Here is a 24331-nt window from a genome sequence, read left to right as displayed (position 1 = left end):
ATATGCTGTACATCGTGATTTAATGCTATAACTAGTACTCAAACAGTATTTTTCACTTTGTGTTTCTGTGTGGGTGCAAATTGTTGAAAGCTTTACTTAATATATGCTAAATTGATCTTCTGTATATAAAGATAATTGAAAATGAATCTTGATGTGAATGGAAGGGGAGAGGGAACAGGAGAGGGGAGGGTTGCGGATGGGAGGGAAGTTATGGGGGAAAAAAGTCATTGTAATCCATAAGCTGTATTTTGGAAATTTATATTCATTAGATAAAAGTTTAAAAAAATGACCAATTTACCAATCTACACCAATTTACACCAGCCATTCAGCACTACTGAAAGTTTAGGGGGAGAGTTTTAAGTACAATTGCTTTCTAGCATTTCAGTGTATCATGAGTAATTCTAACCTTCATCATGAAATGTGATCTCTTTAGACTAGAATAAAGCCAGGAGCTACCTCAGAATGTTTCAGGATTTGCAACTACAATGTATTCAGTTTTTTACTTTCTTCTCCTAGAAGACCAACCACTAGCCAAGATACAAGATATTCCTAGGGATGGAATATTCATTTTAATTATTAACCAACATCTTTATTGTCTATGCTTTCAAGGTCCTCAATCTCACTTTCTCCCCCCAAACATCTTTCAAAGTGCTGTGAGAACATTAAGCATGCTTTATATATAAAAAGAGAGAGAATTGGGAGTTCCCATCCCCTAACTCATTCTCAAGTTTCCATAGCTAGGAGCCAGGAACTCAAACCTGGTTTCTTACCTCGGTGGTACCAGGACCTTATTACCTGAACTACCTGCTACCTCCAGAACGCACATTAGCTGGAATCTGGCATCAGGAATGGAGCTGGAACTTGAACCCAGATACTTGGATATGAGGTGCCATTTTACTAACTGGAATATTACCAAAGGGCCAAATACCTATTCCCTCCCACATGTGTTTACATTTGTATTTCAGCTTTGGTTCATAATTATTATCAGTTTTCAAAGCCATCACATTACCTAAATTTTTCAATTAAATTTTACTAAAAATACATTTTAATATAATTACATTTTAGGGTAATAATAATAATAGATAATAATGGCATGACACATATTTTATCTTAATTATGTCTTATTACTTAAACAGGTATTAGAAACAGGACATGATGCTTATTATTGTCAATGATTTATTCTTAGCTAAGTTTCACAGTACAAGGAAGCTTTAAATTTCAAATATTCTCCTGCCTCAAGGATTAGACAAGAAGTTAGCATTATCTACTGTAATTAGAAAGTAAATGAAAGAGAAAAAAAAAAAACCATGGGAAATATGAACTTCACACAAAGTCAGAAAGAGCCATCTATTCAAACAGGGTTAAATATGGACCCCTTGTTGTTAAGTCGTCTTTCATAACAGTAACTACAGAAGATCACACTGGGCTGATTTCAGGAAATGTTCTATGGTTGGTGATACTTATTTGAATTTCAGCCATCTTTCCAAGCTTATGTTACCCCATTTCCTTCCTGAAGTCATTGATTCTTACCCTGTTCCTTTCTCCATCTCCTAAACTCTACTCAATGTAGGGTTGTGCCAAAGAGATAAACAGAAAACAGAAGCTTATATCACATTGTGAAGTAGTGTAAATTACCTCATGTCACACTCATGCCTTCAACATAGAAATTTCTCCTTCCACTGTAGCTAGCCATGAGTTAAGCAACTATTGAACAAAAAATATTGAATCATTGAATCAATAAATGCTCACAGACTATTCACTGGAAATTTATTAAATGATTTCTTTGTTTTATATATATGTTCCACTTTTAGCTCATTTCATCATTCATTCTTCTCTTAAATATGCTTTTCTTTTCATTTATATTTCTGATTATGATGTGCAAATGTTATTTCTCTTCCTGTGATCAATCCAACTGCTACATTTCATTAAAGTCCATCCCCAAATCCTGCTTTTCCAGGAAGTCCCTGTTTGCTCCTACTTGTAGTAATCTACCCTTTAGAGGTTGTAATTTCAGTGATGCTACCCTATTTTTAAACATCAGTGCCTTTCATTGTTCTTCAGTGTATTCTATTGTATATCTTAGTTTCCCAAGATGATAAGTTACCTTAAGGGAAGGAGCTATGTCTTCTAGTTTCTTGTATCCTCTCAAAAAAAAAAAAGTGCATTAAACCTAAAGAAATATGGATTTATTTGGCTTCGGATTTATATGCTGTCACATTGTGTCATTTCTTCAGTCCACAGTTAGACGATTCATCATAAGCTGTTCTTGTCCAAAAAAAGTAATTTTTTATTCATAACTTAACCACACGGATTTTATTTAATAGCTCAGTTGTATTAGTATGCATTAGCCATCTCTGTTGGACTTCCAATAAGATGTTTTTAAGAAGCTGGCCGGCGCCGCCGCTCACTAGGCTAATCCTCCGCCTAGCGGCGCTGGCACACCGGGTTCTAGTCCCGGTCGGGGCGCCGGATTCTGTCCCGGTTGCCCCTCTTCCAGGCCAGCTCTCTGCTGTGGCCAGGGAGTGCAGTGGAGGATGGCCCAAGTGCTTGGGCCCTGCACGCCATGGGAGACCAGGAAAAGCACCTGGCTCCTGGCTCCTGCCATCGGATCAGCGCGGTGCGCCGGCCGCAGCACGCCGGCCGCAGCGGCCATTGGAGGGTGAACCAACGGCAAAGGAAGACCTTTCTCTCTGTCTCTCTCTCTCACTGTCCACTCTGCCTGTCAAAAAAATAAATAAATAAATAAATAAATAAAAGAAGCTCTCCATTCTAAAGATTTTAAAGATTTTCTTTAAACTTCTCATTCCAGTTTTTTCTAAATATTCACATTTAGCCACAGTTTCCTCTTCTAAAATCAAGCAAGCAAAAGATGTATTTTTTCCGTGATAACTCAGGAACTAGGTTGTATTATAACCCAGCATAATTATAATAAAATCATTCACCTATGAATCATTGTACCATTTACTTTATGCTCCTTAGATATACTTATTTTTCTTCTGCAGGTTCTAAAAGTGTGGTCTAGAGAAGTAGTCCTCTCACCAAGTTACCGAGAGATTTGTTTTAGATAGAGTCACATTTTCTCCCATTTTATAGATCTGGAGAGCTATTATTACGGTGAATATTAGGTATGCTCTTATTTTATTTTCTTAATATTTATTTTATTTGATAGCCAGAGTTACAAAAAGAGAAAGGTAGAGGCAGAAAGAGAGAGAGAGAGAGAGAACCTCCATCTGCTGGTTCACTCTCCAAATGGCCACAATGGCCAGAGGTAGGCTGGGCCAAAGCCAGGAGCCCGGACCTTCATCCAAGTCTCCCATGTGGCTGCAGAGGCCTAAGGACTTGCACAATCTTCCACTGCTTTCCCAGGTGCATTAGCAGGGAGCTGGATCAGAAATGGAACAGCCAGAGCTCAAACTGGCACCTCTATGTGATGCCAGCACTGCAGGCAGCAGCCTTTCCAGCTACCCCATAGTGCTGGCCCCAACAGTGTATATTCATACATATTGTTTCAGATACTCACCCAACCGAATCTGCCAACTTTCAGTTGCCAACCAGTCCCCTTCCCTTTGTAATAATCCTCTGTATCCATCAGTATCAACTATCTCTTTTTTAAAAAAGATTTATTTATTTATTTATTTATTTGAAAGGAAATTACCGAGAGGCAGAGGTGGCGACGGGGTGTGTGTTTGGTGGGGGGAGGGGAGATCTTCCATCTGCTGCTTCACTGCCCAAATGGCCACAACAGCCAGAGCTGAGCCGATCCAAAGCCAGGAGCCAGAAGCCTCCTCTGGGTTTCCCATGTGGGTACAAGGGTCCAAGCACTTGGGACACTGTCTACTGCTTTCCCAGGCGATAGCAGAGAGCTGGATCAGAAGTGGAGCAGTCAGGACTTGAACTGGCACCCATATGGGATGCCAGCCCCTCCCTCAGCTCTCTTAACCCCATGTCTCAACTCCTGATTTCCTAGTTCCTCAATTTACGATTAAGTTGGTGACAATGAGAAATATTTCCTGGACAGTAAAATAAGCAAAAGAGGCAAGCATCATTAAAATTTAATTTGACAACATAATGTTCAATTGTCCTCACCCTGGGCAATGAAGAGTACTGGGCATGACATCTCCTCAAAGTCCTGATGGTGCCTCTCTGTAATCTCAGGAAGCACTGCTTCTCATCTCTCTCTTAGATCTGTCCTCTGTTGGCATCCCATCCTGTGCATCTCAGGCCACAGCTGCCTCGCGTTTTCTATAATGCTCAAGTCAGTTGGAAAATTAAATAAATTCCTACAGGGCTTTATTCATCATCTAAAGAGGGCATCCCATTTTGGTTCCTCTTGTCTCCATACTCACTGCTCTTATGCCTCAATACCCAGACCTTTTTGTTGTCCCTTTCCTTCCTTTTCCCCGTTAGGACTCATCCATAGCACCTCCTTTTCCATGAAGTCTTTGCTGTCCCTCCCAGGTGAGACTGGATATTCCATCTCTATCTCTGTACCCCTGTGCTTTGATATTTCGTGGTACTCACTTGTTCTCTGGAAATGGCTGTTTACTTGTCTGTATTGCAAATGATTGTAATCTCCACATGGAGAATCCTAAGTGGGTACTTCTAACTTTCACCTCTTTGTCACTACTAGATGTTATCATGGCACTGCAATTGTCAATTTGAAAGAAGGAAGTGAGATGGGAAGGAAGGAGGGGAGAAAGGGGGGAAAGGAGAGAGGGAGGGAGGAAGGGAGGGAGGGAGGACTTTATTCATAAACGGCTCCATTTTTCTCAGGATAATGTAGACTTAGTCTCATTCCAGACTTGCCTCCTCTCTTCTTTTCCATTTCACCTCCTGTAACTTTTCTCAAGCTGTTATTCATCAAGTGGTCCTGTCTTCCAGGCTTGTACTTTCTCACCTGGGCTGTGCAATTTTGCAACACAGGATTGTAACGGTCATTCTAATGAAAATACTTTGTTTTGCATGCAGTGAAAATCATGGCTGGGCTTTGTTACTTCTTTATGCTCTCCAAGCACTGAAATCATAATATGATGTACATAATCACATTGCATCATGGCTGTTGATCTATCTATCTATCATCTATCATCTATCTAAGTATCATTCCCACCTCTGGGCACTGTAATGAACAAGAGCCTTTAGATTTATCTTTGTATTTTCAGAGAGGGTAAGTGATTTGTTTAAGATCATGAAACAGGCCGGCGCCGCAGCTTACTAGGCTAATCCTCCGCCTTGTGGCACCGGCACACCGGGTTCTAGTCCCGGTCAGGGTGCCGGATTCTGTCCCGGTTGCCCCTCTTCCAGGCCAGCTCTCTGCTGTGGCCAGGGAGTGCAGTGGAGGATGGCCCACATGCTTGGGCCCTGCACCCCATGGGAGACCAGGAGAAGTACCTGGCTCCTGCCTTCGGATCAGTGTTTCACACCGGCCGCAGCACGCTGGCTGCAGCAGCCATTGGAGGGTGAACCAATGGAAAAAGGAAGACCTTTCTCTGTCTCTCTCTCTCACTGTCCACTCTGCCTGTCCAAAAAAAAAAAACAAATCATGAAACAGGCAAAAAGCAGACATTCCCAGGCATCTTACTGCCAAGCCTGGTACTCTAAAAATATTTCTTAATTTCTCTTTCTCCTTCAGAGAAGCTTCATTGCTTTTATTAATATTAACACTAATAACAAATCCATAACCACATGCATACATGCACACATGTGTATCTTTTTATATCTTCCTGTAAAGTTATGTTTCAAAAAACTCTGGAAAGTAAAATAAATGCATGTAGTAAGTACAGAGGTTCTCCTCAGGAAGTATTCTGCCTGGAAAGCCAGGTGCTAGCATATGTGCCAAAAGCTATGTGAACGTCTGTATTATCCACTGTGATGATGAAGTTTCTTTTGCTAATGTTCCCTACTCCCAAAGAGTTGGAATTTTGAGGTACAACATTAAGACCAATGAAATCTGACTAAATCGCTTTAATATCCCTACATAAAAAGAAAAACCTTTTTGAAATACCCTGTCTGAAAATCAGTTTGGGAGGTGAAGCTGCCTGTTAAGCGGTAATGAAGCTCCACTCCACGCAGCCAATGTCTCATATAATTTCTAGGCTGTGTCTCTAGACCTCTTTCACATTTGCTGACAGCAGTTCAAATACTCAATGGAGGGCTCTGCGAGCAGCAGTGGGGAGGAAGACTTATTTCAAGCAGCCGAGCGGGCTGGAGGCCAGTGCAGCCTGAGCATAGGTCGTGGAATTGGAGGGTTTCTGAGCTGTAATCCTAGCTCAGACACTGATCCCTCTTGTGACCTAGGATAAATTACTCAACCCTTTTTCCTTGGTTTCCAGAGCCTCTAAATAGGGATAATAATCCTGACCTCAGAAGGCCAGCATATGAATTAAACATCTGCAAAGCCTGACAGTAAAGGCAGGCAGAGTGAAGTACCTCATTCCTTGCAGATATAATAACTCCTCCAACTATTGTTAACAAGAACAATCTCAGCATAAAGGGCAAAAGATGACTCACTCTGGAATCTAGCTAGCCTGAGAATGTCAATATATCCTCAAAAGGAAGTCAAATGTACGAATGAGAGGCACATGAGGTTGAAAACACAAAAACAAAAACATTGGCTTCAGTCCCAAATGCCATGCATGGTTGGTCCTTTCTCCATCCATAACAGGACAATGCTTGTGCCTGTCCCTCCTCAGCATCGCACCCACAGGCTGAGTCTTATCAATGTGTGTTTGCTGCTTATTGCAATAGTCCATAGATACACTTGGTTGGAGGAAGACTCAAAGTATAGTCACAAACAGTTCAAGGTCAAGAATTTTCATTACCTGGAAGTTCTATCAAAAGTGTCATTTTAGATAATACAGAAGAGTATGATTCTGTCAGTTAAGTTAAAATACATGGCATCAAGTCACATATAGAGTGAGTGAAAGGTATGTTCTAGAACATCACAAATAATTCCAAATTACTCAAGTCAAGGTTAACATTCCCGTAGAAAACACTGTAAACGAAAGAAAACATTTTGGAATGATTCCTCTTACGTGGTGTAATACTTTTTCTTTTCATGCTCTGTCTTCTTCCATTAGTCTTCTCTCTCTCTTATGTCCCATTGAGACTTTAACTTAACAGCAAAATGAACACGGTGGGTCTTTGACTTGATTTAGTTATTTATTGCCGTTTAAAAATTTACCCTAAAACTTAGTGACTTAGAATAACAATACTTATTGTCTCACAATTGCAAACCTTCAGAAATCAGGGCATGGCTTAACTGAGGCCTCTATCCTATGGTCTCTCCCGGTTCTCATGCAATCATATTGTCAAGAGGAACCATAATGATCTCATGGCTCAGCTGAGGGAGGGGTTGACTTCCAAGCTCACTTAGAGACTGGCCATCAGCAGGACCACCTTCTTCATAGGCTGTTAGACTACGGACTTCAGTTCCTTCGTGGCTATTGATCAGAGGTCCCTCTCAGTTCCTGGCCACTCTGGCCTCTCCATAAGGAAGCTCATAACATGGGAAATGGCTTTATCAAAACATGCAGACAAGAAAAACTAAAGAGAAAGGGGAGGAGAATTTGCCAACAAGTCTAAAGCATTTCTTAAATTTGTTGAATATCATGAATGATACCCATCTCTTTTTCCATAAGCCATTCATTAGGAGAGAATTGCTAAGTCCAACCCACACTCCAGGTGAGGGGATTATATAAGGCAGGGAATAGCAGAAGGTGGGGCTCACTTGAGGCCCTCTGAGAAAGCTACCTATCATAGGCTTCTGTATATATCATACAGTGCATTTAACTTTCTTTCCAGTGCTAATGATTTTCAGATGTGTTTCTTGGTATTAGCGTAGCTTTTCTACCTAGTATGTACATGTATGACATTGCTACAGGATTTTAAAAAGCTCTTAAATTCTTACAGCGAATATTAAAAAATAATAGCTTGAGAGTTATCTAAGTCATTCAGGGAAGCACAGATGCATCACTAACAGTTGTGGAATGCAGGATACCAGCAAGGATGGCAGGAGGCCTGGATAAAGGATAAGATGGCATTACCTTATGACAACAGTGGCAACTCATTTTAGAATTCATTCAGATTTGTATCCAAATAATGGCTTCAAATCATTCAACTCTTGAAAATAAAGGTGGAAAACCTTGGATTTGTATTAGTTGCTGCCTAGAAAGTTAAGACCTTACTAACATGTCATGTCAAATTTTTGCAAAATATGATCACACTCTGCATGTGAATATGTTTCTAAAAATTAGGCCTATATTACAAGTATGTCCCTATGAGAAATTTTCTTGAAATCCGATCTTTTAGCTCATTTGGACCATGGTACTAATTCAAAGTCATATGCCTAACTGTTGTGTGAGTTATTTAGTTTTGTAAGAGAAAAAAAAATTGCTGAAGGTTTCATTCTCCTCTGAACTGATAACACACACAGTTGTATAGCATATGTTTCTGTGACTATGTAAAGAATATGGATAAATTGAGGTGGTAGGGGTGGATTGAATACAGTCCACATGAAAACAACTCAAGTTACATTGCCTAGAAAGAGAAGGTCAACATCATGATTTATGCAGTCTTTCTCAACTGAGGTCACTTGCTTGGAAAGATGATCCGTACCTGAGGATGTTGTCAAATATATACCCTGATGTTGTTATATATGTACTTAGAAGTGTTACTCTTCATAGGTTTACAGTAAGCATCTGTGATACTTATGGCTGATACTTTTACTGATAACTTAAAAATCCTCTTTTTATTCAGAAATATTTTATACACATTATTTTCAAACAAAAAGCTATTTAGAGCATCTTCAGTTTAGTATTCTGAGATAACAAGTAGATGCTTGTTTATTATACATATTTAATTTATTAATTTGAAGGGCAGAGAAACAGAAAGAGGGAGAGAGAATTATCTGTTGGCTCATCTCCAAATGCCCACAACAGCTGGGGTTGGGTCATGCCAGATCCAGGAACTCCATCTATGTCTCTCAAGTAGGTGAAGGAACCCAAATACATGAGCCACCATCTTCTGCCTCTCACATGTATTAGCAGGAAGCTGGATAGAAGAGGTGATACCCTATCAGAGGCTTTCCAAAATGGGATGACACTAGCCCCCACAAGATAAAATATATGATAAAACTCATACTTCCCTTTCTTCATCAACAAAGAGACAAGGTGGAGAAAAATAAGAAATTCACTGATTTTTTTTTTCAAACTTTGTATTATGATGAATTAGCTATGTGGAGAGAGATTCCCTTCTGTGAGGGTTTCAGAGCATTATTTCTGAGTTGGAAAATTATAAGCTCACTCAGAGTCAGTATTTTGAGCTGTTACAATTCAATACAACCTACACTGTGTTAACTGAGGGACAATAAACAGAAAAAAAAAATTAGCTATTTCTTATGTTCAATTGTAAGAAAATATCTTTTTAGCTTTGACATCAAATTTCAAGTGCAATATTTTTTTTAATTTTTTTTGACAGGCAGAGTTAGACAGTGAGTGAGAGAGAGAGAGAGAGAGAGAGAGAGGTCTTCCTTCCATTGGTTCGCCCCCCAAATGGCCGCTACAGCCAGCGCACTGCACCAATCTGAAGCCAGGAGCCAGGTGCTTCCTCCTGGTCTCCCATGCAAGTGCAGGGCCCAAGGACCTGGGCCATCCTCACTGCCTTCCCAGGCCACAGCAGAGAGCTGGACTAGAAGAGGAGCAACCGGGACAGAATCCGACGCCCAACCAGGGCTAGAACCCGGGGTGCCAGCGCCGCAGGTGGAGGATTAGCCTAGTGAGCCGCAGCGCTGTCCTCAAGTGCAATATTAATATGCTGGAACACCTGGGACCAAAATCCATGTGAATAGCAAAGTGTTCTAAAGGAGGCTGGTGTTGGGACCAATGTTGTGATGCACTGGGTTAAGCCACTGCTTGCAACACTGGCATCCCATATCAGAGGTCCAGCTCAAGTCCTAGTTGCTCTGCTTCTGATCCAGCATCCTATTAATGAGCCTAGGAAGGCAGTAGAACATGGCCCAAACACTTGTGGCCCTGACACTCATGTGGAAGACCCAGATGGAGTCCCTGGCTCCTGGCTTCAGCCAGGCCCAGCTCTGGGTACTGTGGTCACTTAGAGAGTGAATCAGCAGGTAAAATACCTCTCTCTGTCTCTCCCTCTGTCTCTTTCACTCTGCTTTTCAAATAAGCAGATAAATAAACCTTTTAAAAAATAAATCGAGGCTGGCGCCGTGGCTCACTAGGCTAATCCTCCGCCTTGCGGCGCCGGCACACGGGTTCTAGTCCCGGTCGGGGCGTCAGATTCTGTTCCGGTTGCCCCTCTTCCAGGCCAGCTCTCTGCTGTGGCCCAGGAGTGCAGTGGAGGATGGCCCAAGTGCTTGGGCCCTGCACCCCATGGGAGACCAGGAGAAGCACCTGGCTCCTGCCATCGGATCAGCGTGGTGCGCCGGCCACGGCGGCCATTGGAGGGTGAACCAATGGCAAAGGAAGACCTTTCTCTCTGTCTCTCTCTCTCACTGTCCACTCTGCCTGTCAAAAAAAATAAAAATAATAAAAAATAAAAAAAAAATCGATTGCTGGTGTTGTAGTAGATTGCCACATCTACCAGAACAAAGTGTCTACAGGGCAGCTACAGGCATTTATCATCTCACATTATGGGGTCTGGATATCTGAAATCAATGTGTTGGAGGTTTGGTTCCTTCTGAGGGGTATGAGGGAAGGATCTGCTTCAAGTCTGTCTCCTAGGCCTGCAGATACCTGGTGCTCAGAGCACTCTCCCACTATGCTTGCTTCTGTATCCACATTCCCCTTTTCAGTTTGATGCTATCAAGCGTATTTTAACTTCATCACCCCTGTAAACACCCTGTTGTTAACTGAGGTCATATTCTGGGGCTGGCACTGTAGCGCAGTAGGTTAAAGCCCTGGCCTGAAGCGCTGGCATCCCATATGGGCACTGGTTCTAGTCCTGGCTGCTCCTCTTCCAATCCAGCTCTCTGCTATCGCCTGGAATAGCAGTAGAAGAGGGCCCAAGTCCTTGGGCTCCTGCACCCACATGGGAAACCCGGACGAGGCTCCTGGTTCCTGGCTTTGGATTGGGTGCAGCTCCAGCTGTTGCGGCCATCTGGGGAGTGAACCCGCAGATGGGAGACCGTTCTCTTTGTCTCTACCTCTCTCTGTAACTCTTTCAAATAAATAAAATAAATCTTTAAAAAAATAAGGTCATATTCTGAGGTGTTAGGATTTCAACATAGAAATTTGTGTGTGCTGGGGGGATAGTCTGTAACAGTTTCTTGGTCCATCAGGTTGCTATAACAAAATACTACAGATTCTTATGAACAACTGACATCTGAGATCAAGGTGCTCATAGACTTGGTGCCTATGGAAGGTCCACTTCATAGATGCCATCTTTCCTCTGTGCCTTCACATAAGGTCCTCTGTCCCTCTCTGTAGCCTCTTTTGTAAGAATACTAATTCCACTCATGCCAGAAAATATTAGAGGGTATGTGACAGCTACTTAAAAATTTCTGAAGGACTGGACTGAAAAAAAAAGGAATGAGGTTTTTCTAGGTTATTCTGAAAGACAAAACTAAAATGAATCTATGGAATTATGGAAGTAAAATTTTGCAGTAAATATAAGGAAATTCATTCTTTGAGGATCAGCACAATATCCTATAAAAAAGGCTTTGGATTTTATAGGCATCATGACAAAAATATAAATATCATCACTATTAACTACCAGACATGAACAATGGATTTCTCTTTCTTTTTTTAACTTTCTCTCCACCTTGGCTATCACCCTTTAGTGAAACGCAGATTATGATACCTAAATTCATATGGTTGCAATGAGAATTAAATGAGATGTTCAACATTCAATCACTGTGTTCCATATAGATTAGAATTGCAGAATGGGTAGTTATCAATATCATTCTTATTACTATTTAGAGTTTTCTAATTAACTTCAGGTGATGAGATCATCTAATGAGTAATATAGTGATTAGAGTGCCACATTTCACAGACATTAAAGGAGTTCTTACAGTTAGACAAGAGTTTTTGGGTGACTTGCAAATTAGCATTCATGCTTCTAGAAGTAGATGAGAAGCTGGAAGTAGATTCAGTAGCCCAGTTTGAACAAAAGTAGAGTTGCTATTGCTTACTTTTGTCATGTCACTCCTTAACTACTTAATTTCATAAGTTGTAGCAGTTTTTTCCCAACATTTGAGTGATTAACGTTGAAAGTATCTTCACAAAAACTAACATCAATTTTAATATAATCGTCAAATATTATCACAGAAAGCAGCAATGAGTATTCTACCGACACAGTTCTTTGGAACTGAATGCATGCTTCTAATGCAGCTCCAGTGTGGGTTTATTGGAATAAGTAGAAATTAAACTTCTTCTCATGCAGGAAATATAAAGAATACATCATCGATTCATTCTTAAGTCATCAAATACACCAGGGGCACCCTGTTACATGCCCAAAGACTGCTAGGCACTAGGACTATGGAAGTAACAAAGCAGGTGTTCTCTCATGTTCACAAAGCTTTCAGCTTAGTGTTGAAAACATTTATTTACAAAATGTTGGTGCTAACACAGGTGAGGTATAGGTTAGTGAGATGGTAAGTAGGATTGACACTAAGCACAATTTTCATGATTCAAAAAGCTCGACAGAAGTGTTTCTAAGCTCAGATCTTAAGGGTTACTAGGGGACCACAGCTGAGGTGGAAGAAAGAGGATCCTGAAAAAAGAAAAAAAGCGTATGTGAAAGCTCAGAATCCACAAAGGTCACACATCAAAGCAGGAACTCCAAAACTCAGCTGCGGTGAGAGAGAACATGGTGTCATGGAAAAATCACACGAGCCAGGCCCAGCCATCAACTAACGGCACCCCTACTCACATTCACAAATGTCGGATGCACTGTGTAATGTTAAAGATGCCAGCCAGCTTTAAAGCTTGTGTTTACCTCAAACCTTTTAGGCAAAAAATAAACAAATGTAAAAGGTCATGATACACTCTTAATGATGAAATAGTGAAAGAATGTTGTGGGTTACTATATGTTGCACTTCTAAAAGCCAAGTCTTTTTGTCTTTTATTTAAATTCCTGTTTTCCTGTCTGTATTAATTCACAGTGCCTCGCATGGTGAAACTGCACAGAACTGAATCAAGAGATACTTCTCTCTCAAAAAGGAACTTAAGGTGGAGGCATTCAATCGGGACTGGTTTTTCCGAGTTGGTAGTAATGGCCTTGCCTTGTTAAGAAGAAAGGTGAAGCTTTCTGCGGATCTCTGAAGAGTAGTCAAGGCAGACGCCTGACTGAAGCCATGAGTCTCAAACCAGTTGATTATAAAATAAGATTTGATAATTTTATTTTAAAAAATACAGGTTCCCTGATTTTAGCTTCAAACATTCAGACTGTGTTGTCGCAGGCAGAAGCTCAGAATCTGAAGTACGAATTTCATTACAAAAACCAAGTATGTCCCCTTACGTTGGTCCTTTCTGTGATTTCAGACTTTTTGTCTGACTTCAAACCTTCCCTCACTCCTTGCTTCTTGCCCAGACACACCAGGTTATTTCATGACTCCATGCCTTTTTTTATCAATGCTCCTGTCATGTAATCTATTACACGTCACCTTTTATTTTACCATTTCTTTCTCCCCTTTTACAATATTTGATACAGTAAACCCTCAGGGAATGTTTGCCAAATGACTGAACGAATGTGTGAATGAATGACACAAAATATAATACAGTGATTTAAAGCAAAGATTTTGTAGTTACACTGACTAGTTTCAAATTGTTTCTGTATAACTTAACCAGGTTTATGAATTTGGGAGAGTTACTTTAAGTCACATCTTATCAATTATAAAGTGGGAAAGACAGTAACTGTACCTGAATTACAGAGTTGTTAAGAGGTTTTAAATAGGACAGCGCCACGGCTCACTACGCTAATCCTCCGCCTGCGGCACCGGCACCCCAGGTTCTAGTCCCGGTTGGGGCACCGGTTCTGTCCTGGTTGCTCCTCTTCCAGTCCAGCTTTCTGCTGTGGCCCGGAAAGGCAGTGGAGGACGGCCCAAGTATTTGGGCCCTGCACCCGCATGGGAGACCAGGAGGAAGCACCTGGCTCCTGGCTTCAGATCAGCGCAGCGCCAGCTGTAGCGGCCATTTTGGGGGTGAACCAATGGATGGAAGACCATTTTCTCTGTCTCTTTCTCACTGTCTAACTCTGCTTGTCAAAAAAAAAAAAAAAGATGTTTTAAATAAACTAATGCTTGTAAAGCACTTAAAAGAGTATCTGGAATACAGTGTTAACAGTGTTTTAAAACTAAACTCATGTACTGGAAAAGGGGTAATGAGTACATGAATTTAGGTCTAGAAACAGAAATTAAGGGTGGGAGACAAACTCATAAGGAAAGGGAACTGACAGGCTTGATGATTCAGTCAGGAAGAGAAAGAAGTTGGCTCTGAGTCTTAGAATCTAAATACACAGAAAGGGTAGGCAGACTTCTTTCTTGAGTTCATTACTTGTAACCATTTGATCACCTAGAAAACTAGAGTCCGGCCTTGAAGGTTAATGCACAATTAGTTTCATTGGAAAAGAGGGATTCAAATGTTCTAAAATAACAACATGTCCTGAATAGCTAAATAGCAGGGAAACAGAACGTCCTTTATTCTGTTCCAGGATGCTGTCCAAGATCGGCGTTACATGTAGGTGCCAAGTCTCCTTAGAGTCTTCTATCTGTGACAATTCCTCAGACTTCTCTTGTTTTTGATGACTACACAGAATATGTATTACCACTAAGTGGCTTAAAACATTATACATTTATCTTCTAGTTCTGCAGGTCTTACTACCAATGCAGCTCAGCCATCAAAAGCTGGGTATCTTCATGACAGCAGGTTCATACAAGCACAGTCTCTTGCTTAGGAGAAATTACAAACTTTTTTCCTAAAGAATGATGCAAACTAAAAATATTAGCAGCTCCTATCTAATTGTAATATTGTGCAAGTTGATCAACCTCTCTCCATGCTCTCTACTCTCCCCAGCTCCTGGTGACTACTCTTCTACTCTCACATTCCAAGTTCCATCTAGGAGTGAGATCTATTGCAGAGGAGGATGACTATAGATACCAATAATGCATTGTATAAGGGTCTTAAGAAAGTTCATGGCAAATGCCCATTATGAAAACTTGTGCACTGGTGCCGAGCTGTGGCTTAGCGGGTGAGGCTGCCACTTGCAGAACCAGCATCCCATATGGGTTCTGGTTCAAATCCTGGCTGCTTCATTTGTGATCCAGTTCTCTGCTGTGTCCTGGGAAAGCAGTGGAAAATGGCCCAAGTCCTTGGGCCCCTGTACCTGCATGAGAGACCCAGAAGAAGCTCCTGGCTACTGGCTTTGGATCGGTGCAGCTCTGGCCATTGTGGCCAACTGGGGAGTGGACTAGCAGATGGAAGACCTCTCTCTCTCTCTCTCTGCCTCTCCTTTTCTTTCCATGTAACTATGACTTTCCAATAAATAAAGAAATCTTAAAAAAAAAAAGAAAGAAAACTTGTGTACTAATCTCAAGATTTCTGAATTAAACTTATTTTTATTCTTTTTTCAATGACCTTTTACATCTACCCCCATATATTTCAAAACAGCTGAAAGAAAGGATTAAGAATATCCATATCACAAAAAAAGATACATGCTTAGAGTGGTAGATATATCAATTACCTTGATCTTTATATAATGTATACATGTGTTGAAACACCACATTGTATGCCATAGATATGTATAATTATTTTGTATCAATCAGAAATAAAGATAAAACCAGAAAAATAAGGATAAAAAACACATGCTTAATACACAACACTGGAAGCCCTCACTTCGCATATCCAGATATATACACAAATATATAAGTATATATATTCCATTTCTATGGTTTAAATAACACCAGTCCATCAATAACATGGCTCAAATTTCATTTGCTACTGCATATAAACTGTAATTGTAATTCTACATTAAAAAACTTAATGAAGAGTAGTTTGAATAGTGCTTGCTTCTCTTCATTAATTAACAATGTGGAACAAGCATCTTTCTATGCATTGGAGAATTGTCATATTCTAAGTTTGGATCAGCTTCTAGTGTTTTATACTACATGCTTTAAATGTCCTTAAATATCTCCAAGAGTTATTTTAATGTGAAACTTTTATTTATTTATTTATTGCCAGCATTACTTCTTCTGGGATGCCTTCATCCTGTTCATCACAATGACTTTTCTTATTTATGCTAAGTTCTCTTTCACTAAGTCCTCCTGGGATCAAATCTAGAGACACTTAAATGACAACCCCATCAGCATTCTCATGGTCAACTATATTCTTAGCACATCTACTTCACATCTAGTATTATTGTTTTATATTTTTAGTTACACTTTATGGGACGATTCCCTCTTTTAATCATCAGTTTTGTAAAATTTCATGAATTTATCACCTAGAGACTTGGAAGCAAAAAAGTTGCATGCTTTTCTGTTTGTGAGTTAATTGAAAAACACACGTACAGTATTGAGGTGACTGGTAGCTGCTCATTTTGCATCTGTCATACGCATAGTGATTTGTGAATTGAAGGGTTAACAGTGAATGCTGCTCCCTCCTTTATTCGAGATATTGCACTCCCAGCATGTGCTATGGTTATTATTGAGAATTGTAAGAGAGAAAGAGAGAGAGCTGGGTCAGTCTAAAACTACTAGAGAATTGCCCTTCACTTCTTCCCCTTTCTCATTTCCTTACTACTTCCCCTGCATGTTCTTTTTCTACTTATTCATTGCCAACTATGTATCTGTCTTCCTTGCAGAATCCCAGTTCCATCCTGGCAGGATCCCAGCTTGATCGGGGCCAGGGTGGTTGCCTTTTTTTTTTTTTCTTGACAGGCAGAGTTAGACAGTGAGAGACAGAGAGACAGAAAGAAAGGTCTTTCTTCCATTGGTTCACCCCCAAATGGCTGCTAAGGCCAGCGCGCTGCGCCGATCCAAAGCCAGGAGCCAGGTGCTTCCTCCTGGTCTCCCATGCGGGTGCAGGGCCCAAGCACCTGGGCCATCCTCCACTGCACTCCCGGGCCACAGCAGAAAGCTGGACTGGAAGAGGAGCAACCGGGACAGAATTTGGCGCCCCAACCCATACTAGAACCCGGAGTGCCAGCGCCACAGGCAGAGGACTAGCCTAGTGAGCCGTGGTGCCGGCCGTGGTTGCCTTTTCTGACAAACCTCCATCCATATGTCAATGATCCTAGGTCTTCTGAGGAACCACATTTCTTGTGTATGTTTCCAGTTCCTCAGAGTAGAATGTTTCTAAGACAGAGAGACCTCCTTCTTGGTGATACTGGTCTTCCTTCCAAACATAGCTGGCTGTGTGCTATTCTTCTGTTCTCCTATCATAAGAATGGAGAATAACAGAGATGTTTTAATATATGTAGTTTTGGATAAGACTAAGTCTTCCACATGATAAGGAAAACTGAAGATTAGGGATTTCTGAAATTCTCTGGATAATGTACTCCTTACTTCAGAACCGCAAAATTTATTTTAAAAAATTAACTAAAGACAAAGAAACAGCAATCTTCTGGGATGGGATTCCACAACAGGTTGCTAAGGTGCTTCTTCAAATACAGATTTCTGGATCCTACTTGAAGTCTACCATGTTAGAGGTGAGCGTGAGGGTATGATGGAGGTGAGCTGACACAAAGAACCTGGTGGTCCTTATAAACTCTAAGGTTTGGGAATTACTGCCAGTCTGTCTTCTTTCAGGCCAGCAAAGCAAGATCTACAGCTTCCAAATGATCATAGTTTACCTCCATAAGACTTCAAAATGGACTAGAGTTCCACTATCCTTATCAATTATTCATTTTCATTCCCTTCCTAAAAAAAAGCATCGTATTTCCCTGTACCATGAGACTTGCACTGCTTCTCTTTGGGAAAGACATGTAACTTACAATGCCCAAAGCTGTGACATGTGGGCAGTTGCTCTGAGACACATCCCATGGCTCTCTCATCACTTTTCCCCTTTTGTCCCAGGACTAAAGAAGCCCCTTTCCTTCGGTCTGGATCTCTAAATGAAGAGATGTGATGTAGACAGAGCTGCAGCTTTCCTAGAACCTACACTCATAGAATGAAAAATAAACTCTTACTGTAAGTCACTGAGATCCTGAACTTTTTTTAATGGAGCATAACATAATCTAATCCAAGGAAATCAATTTTTAAAAAAATTTCCTTTTGTGGTCAACGCACAGTATGTTAATCCTCTGCTTGTGGTGCCAGCATCCCATTTGGGTGCCAGTTCCAGTCCCAGCTGCTCCTCTTTCAATCCAGCACTCTGCTACGGCCTGGGAAAGCAGTAGAAGATGGTCTGAACACTTGAGCCCCTGCGACCATGTAGGAGACCAGGAAAAAGATTCTGGCTCCTGGCTTCAGAATGGCTCAGCTCCAGCCGTTGTGGCTATTTGGGGAGTGAACCAGCAGATGGAAGACCTTTCTCTCTGTCTCTCCCTCTCATTGCCTGCAATTCTACCTCTCAAATAAATAAATAAAATCTTTTTAAAAATTTCCTTTTCTATAACATAAAATAATGACAGATATGGCTACATAAAAGGAAAAAGCAATTTATGCAGCATCTAGAGTGGTACAATAAATGCAACTGCCAATAGCAACAAAAATACAGACCCAATTGAGTTGATCAGTGATATAACAGTCTTAGCCTACCATCACTCTCTAGCCTGCATTGTCTGAAGGACGACAAGGACAATTCTAACCTGTTTTCAAGACAATGGAAGAAGGAGCAATTTTCTTGTTCTCCTCCTATGCACATACACACTTTAGGCAACCAAGCCAAATGTCTTCAAAGGTAACTGATTTCTTCAAGGATTTTGGTGTTTCATTTTCCAAAATTACCTTCTCTTCTTCAGCAGCAGTACAAGACAAAATGGTTCTGTTTTAATATTCAAGAGCCATTGTTCCCAAGCAGGGTGGCACTATTCAACAGAAAAGCCCTATGAGACAAATATAAAAAATGTCCTTTAACTCTTCCTTTTTGTGTGATTTGGATGTGTCCTGAAAAAAAAAAAATGTGTTGGAAACTTAATCTCTATTGCAATAGTGTTGGGAGATGGGGCCTGAGGGAAGGTGTTTAGATCATAAGAGCTCAATGGATGAATGTTGAATGTAAGAGAATTTAGGAATAGAATTTAATGTCTTCTCACTCTTCCTTTTGCCGTCCACCATGGCATGACACAGCAAGAGAGCCTTGGCCTGAGGCCAGTTCCTAATCTTACACTTTTCAGCTTCCAGAAATGTGAGTCAATAACTTTTGGTATATTATCAGTTACCCAGAATGTGATCTTCTGTTACAGCAGCACAAAGCAAACACTTTCTCATAACTTGTGAATTTCAGGTACAATGACCAGTACCTCCATCAGACGCCTGATTTTATCTTCCTGACAGCTTAGGTTATAAACACAAATCAGAATAAAAACCAAAGTGTATGGCTAATCCATTTTTACACAGTCATTTCTTATCATAAATCAACATAATGGTAGAAGTATGGAACAGACATATAGAACTATATCTGGAATAATGGAATTTGGATATGAAGTCCTCAACATGGAAAAGAATTCACAGAAGCTACCTTTCTTTAGGTTCCAGTTATCTAAGTAAAAACATTATGCAAATTTTAAAAAAGAATAAATCTAAAAATACTGGAAGCAAGTTCAATTAATATGCTGGAGATATACGTGCTAGTCTGCTCCATATGGTGACAAGTCACATGGAATTCTATTATTGCAATTATCAAATGTCATTTTTGCTTCTTGATTAGTCTGGCATCCTGGTGTAGTAGAAAAGCAAATGACTCTGTTTGTAGATAAAAAGCCTATAATTCCTCCAGATGTAATTGGATCATATCATTTGGCACAGTATGCTTCCTTTTTTTAAAAAATTTACTTTCTTTTTTACCTCAATGTGGTTTATTTCAACTTATTTATTTTATTTGAAAGGCTGGGATGGCAGGGGGGAAAGAAAGATCTCTCATCTTTCTCAACTGCTAGTTCAGTCCTCCAAATGCCTGTAATAGCCAGGGCTGGGCCAGACGAAGCCAGGAGGTACGAATTCAATCTGGGTCTCCCACGGTGGTGGCAGGGACCCAAGCACTCCAGCCCAGTCAATCCAGGGAATCTGGGCATCCCAACCAGTGACTTAACTACCAGGCCAAAGATCTGTTGCTGCCGCTGCTTCTCCTCCTGCTCCTCCACCTTCTTTTACAATATCCTTTAAAATAGCATGTGGCTACATCCAAAGTCCAAAGATTGATTGATACACTTTTGCAGGTGGACAGTGTGCACATAAATCAGACTCCTTAGTCTCCAATATGCTCTTTCAAACACAAAGGAGAAATGCTTTCATATGGAATAGGAGCCGTAACAATCACTGAAGAGAGCCAAATGTTTCTTTGTATCATGAGGCAATGTGTAGTGGTAGTTAAGTAATGGTAGTTAAGTTCCTTTTGTTATCTGACACAGAAGTATAAGATGACATGGAACTCTTTATATGTAACTCTTGCCAGGACCCAAGTACAGCCCAGGAGCTCCAGAGGCTGTTAAGACTGGGAAAACAAGGTTGTTTAAACTTTGCCACCACAATCTCCAGAAGACAATTTCTTGGTCAAGATAACCAGCAGAAAGTTAACAAGTTATTAATAAGCTATTTTCCCTTCCTTCTCTGTGAATCCAAGACTTGGCCGGCGCTACGGCTCACTAGGCTAATCCTCCGACTGCAGCGCTGGCACCCCAGGTTCCAGTCCCAGTCAGGGCGCCGGATTCTGTCCCGGTTGCTCCTCTTCCAGGCCAGCTCTCTGCTGTGGCCCAGGAAGGCAGTGGAGGATGGCCCAAGTGCTTGGGCCCTGCACCCGCATGGGAGACCAGGAGGAAGCACCTGGCTCCTGGTTTCAGATCGGCGCAGTGCGCCAGCCGCAACACACCTACTGTAGCGGCCATTGGAGGGTGAACCAACGGCAAAAGGAAGACCTTTCTCTCTGTCTCTCACTGTCTAATTCTGCCTGTAAAAAAAAAAAAAAAAAGAATCCAAGACTTTCCAAAATGTTTAGAAGTTGGCCTGACACTTCCTGGCATGTCTCAGAAAACCCAGGTTTGTTTTATAACTTCAGGGAACATTCAGGTTTTTATAGCTGACCTGAAAAGACACATAGATACTGATTATGGACTGGAGTATATGCTCACTAGCCCTGACTTATACCCAAGCAAATACTCGGGTACATCCAATCTCATCAAAGTGTAAGGACACAAAATATCAGGCTTCATTCATTAGCTAGCAGTCACCAGAGGTACCTCTATCCCACCAAATTTATCATTTTAATAGGGACAAGGATGTCCTCCATCTCCTAGGGAATCTTTTACTTCTCTTACACCTTCTTCTTATATCAATTTCTTCCCCATCACACTTCCAAAATATATGACCATAATAAGAATGCCATTTAGACTGGTTAGGGCATTTGTTCATTAAAAAACCAACTATCATCTAAATGAAGAGCCAAAGATCATTAGAGGTGACAGAGCATGGAATTTTTGAAATCAGTACCTCCCATAAGGCCTCAAATATCACCTTGGCCATTTATGACTCTCTTGGTGTGTATTTTATACACCATTTATTTAAAATAGCTTTGTGAGAAGGTCATTCAGGTATTTGGATGTGGGTTAACATCTAAAATGAACCATGGTTTATTATTCTTCTTATTGTCCACTTACTAAGGATAGTATATTAGATGGCTCAAGTCTATGGCCTCATTTGAGAAAGTGTGAAAACAGCACTTTTCCTCTGTTCCTATGAGAATGAGGATCTTGATATTTAAGGCTCTAACCCATCAGGAGTGCATGATGATTGTGTGCATATAGTACCTCTATACCTCATCCTTCCAACTCTTGAGCATAGTATTTTAATTCAGCCTGAGAGGAACTGCAACAAAGGGGCGTTAGTGTCCGCAGCAATGTTCTGTTTAAATGAATTGGCTATATAGGACAATCTTATCAAGCTTGTTTTAGCATAAGTGGCAGCTTTATGTTGAAGCACAAGAGGAGGTAGCGAAGGGTATCATGATGCATCATAAACCTGCAGGATTGTTAGAAGCCAAGATAGATGTTGAGATAATGAGAACAGATGCACTTGTCAGAGGCTCTGGTGTCAAACCAGAGTTTTCCAGGATTTCAAAAATGCTTTTTAATACGTTCACAATATAATAACACTCAACAGTAATTGATGATCCACTGAAATTTGTGTAACTTCATATAAAAAAGAGGCATCTTACATCTGATTGTCAGAAACGCCTGTGGGTAAGTTGAGAGTTACTTTAAACTCTGTGATATTTTTGAACATTAACTTTTGCAAGCCCATCTCAAGTTTGCTCTCATTACTCTGGAACTAATTGAAGGGTTGTACAAAGAAAGACTACAGACAATTCAGCTGAGACTCTGAGGATGATTTTTAGGAAACTTCTCCACAAGTGGGCACTGAGAAGATTGATTTGCCGTAGGGCAAAGAAAAAAAAAAGTGAAGTTCAGTCATTTAAACATCTTTGAGGGGAACTGAGAGGATTCAAATGCCTAAGTCTCAGAATGCAAAGAGGTTCGTGGTGGGATGCCCCCAGAGTACAGTTTAAAACTCTTGGTGTTCAATGAATTTATTAACCTAGAAAAAGACTGGGTTGTGAATTTAAAAGTGTGCTAATGTGACAGAAGTGTTAAGAGACTTCAGGGAGAAGATCATGGAGCGTCCATGGGCCATCTGATCCCTCTTCTGATGCCCCCTCGAGGAAGGCATGGGATAAATTGCACTGAGAGACTGTGATGGAATTTCCTAAACAAGGCCCCTGGAGAAAGGATTCAGGATTCTCAAAAACAGTACTGGGGGCAGAGCAGAGGGGCAACAGAGTGTCTCTAGCCCAAACTGTATTAGAAGAAGAGATAATTTAGCCGTTTGTTGCTTACTGATAAGCAATCACTGGACACTAAAAAGAAACTATTTAGTAGGTATCAGAATCAAAACAATTTGGAAGGTTCAAACTGCTTCAAGAAATGGAACTTGAAAACGAAATACAAATAGTACATGCAACCATGTAAGCCAGTGATGGAGACATATGATGAATACTGTTTTTCAGTCTGCTAAGAACTTAGTAGTTTTTCTGTAAAATGTAAAAGATTTCAAGCACTAGGTCCTATTATTTCCCGCAAGACCAGTACCCCCAGCTGCTACAAATGGAGCGGCAAAGTGAAATTAACCAATTCCCTTGAAAGGCTGTGGTGGTTCAGCTTCAGGGGGCTTGTTAATTTTCCTTCTCCAGGGGTTCCAAGTGAGGCCTGAGAGCAGAGCAGGAAGGCAAAGTGAAAAGAGGAATTAACAAGCTTTCTAAAGTATTGCTACCCCTAGTTCTTTCAAGGGAATTGGTTAATTTCACATCGCAACTCCATTCAGATCAGCTTCAGTTTGAAAAAAAAAAAATCTCCAATTAAATAGAGGGAGAGGGGAAACAAAGGCAACTGGGTAAGATAGGGAAGGCATGGACAGAATTTAAATCAGTACCATCAGTCCAAAGCGTCTCCCAAAACACTCAAAGGTCTTTACAAATAAATATCAGAAATATTTATTAAAATCTGATTGTGACATAAAAAGTTTGCATTTTGTTCTTTCTTAGAATTTTAGAACCCAAATATAAATTACAGGAACTATTTCTACTTACCTGAATCACAGAGTTCACAAGATATTTTTTTATGTCTGATCCATATACTGCTCATTCACTCACTTCATATCTGGATGGCAGGAGTGTCTCTACCCATATCCAGTATAAAATAACAACATCTAGTATTTGAAATTGAAATGAGAAAAAAGCACCTAGAAGGGACTTCTCTTCAGTATAGCCTTGAGTTAGAAAAGGGGAAAATGGGGGCCAGTGCTGTGGTGCAGCAGGTTAACGCCCTGGCCTGGAGCGCCAGCATCCCATATGGGCGCCGGTTCAAGACCCAGCTGCTCCATTTCTGATCCAGCTCTCTGCTGTGGCCTGGGAAAGCAGTAGAGGATGGCCCAAGTCCCTGGGCCCCTGCACCTGTGTGGGAGACCTAGAGGAAGCTCCTGGCTCCTGGCTTCGGATCGGCGCAGCTCCTGCTGTTGCGGCCAATTGGAGAGTGAGCCATTGGATGGAAGAACTCTCTCTCTGGCTCTCCGGCTCTCCTCTCTCTCTGTGTAACTCTGACTTGCAAACAAATAAATAAATCTTAAAAAAAAAAAAAAAAGAAAAGGGGAAAATAAATGATGAAGAAATGAAAG

The 24331-nt window shown here is 40.8% G+C and overlaps 1 pseudogene; it reads left to right on the top strand.

Annotated features, from left to right (window-relative positions):
* LOC100349010 (L-lactate dehydrogenase B chain-like) overlaps positions 1-24331 on the top strand; it is a 102663-nt pseudogene that overhangs the window by 39293 nt on the left and 39039 nt on the right.

The sequence above is a fragment of the Oryctolagus cuniculus genome, chromosome 8 (assembly GCF_964237555.1).
Source record: "Oryctolagus cuniculus chromosome 8, mOryCun1.1, whole genome shotgun sequence".
Taxonomy (NCBI): Eukaryota; Metazoa; Chordata; class Mammalia; order Lagomorpha; family Leporidae; genus Oryctolagus; species Oryctolagus cuniculus.
Note: the sequence above shows the minus strand (reverse complement) of the source record. Positions and strands in the feature narration are given on the sequence as shown.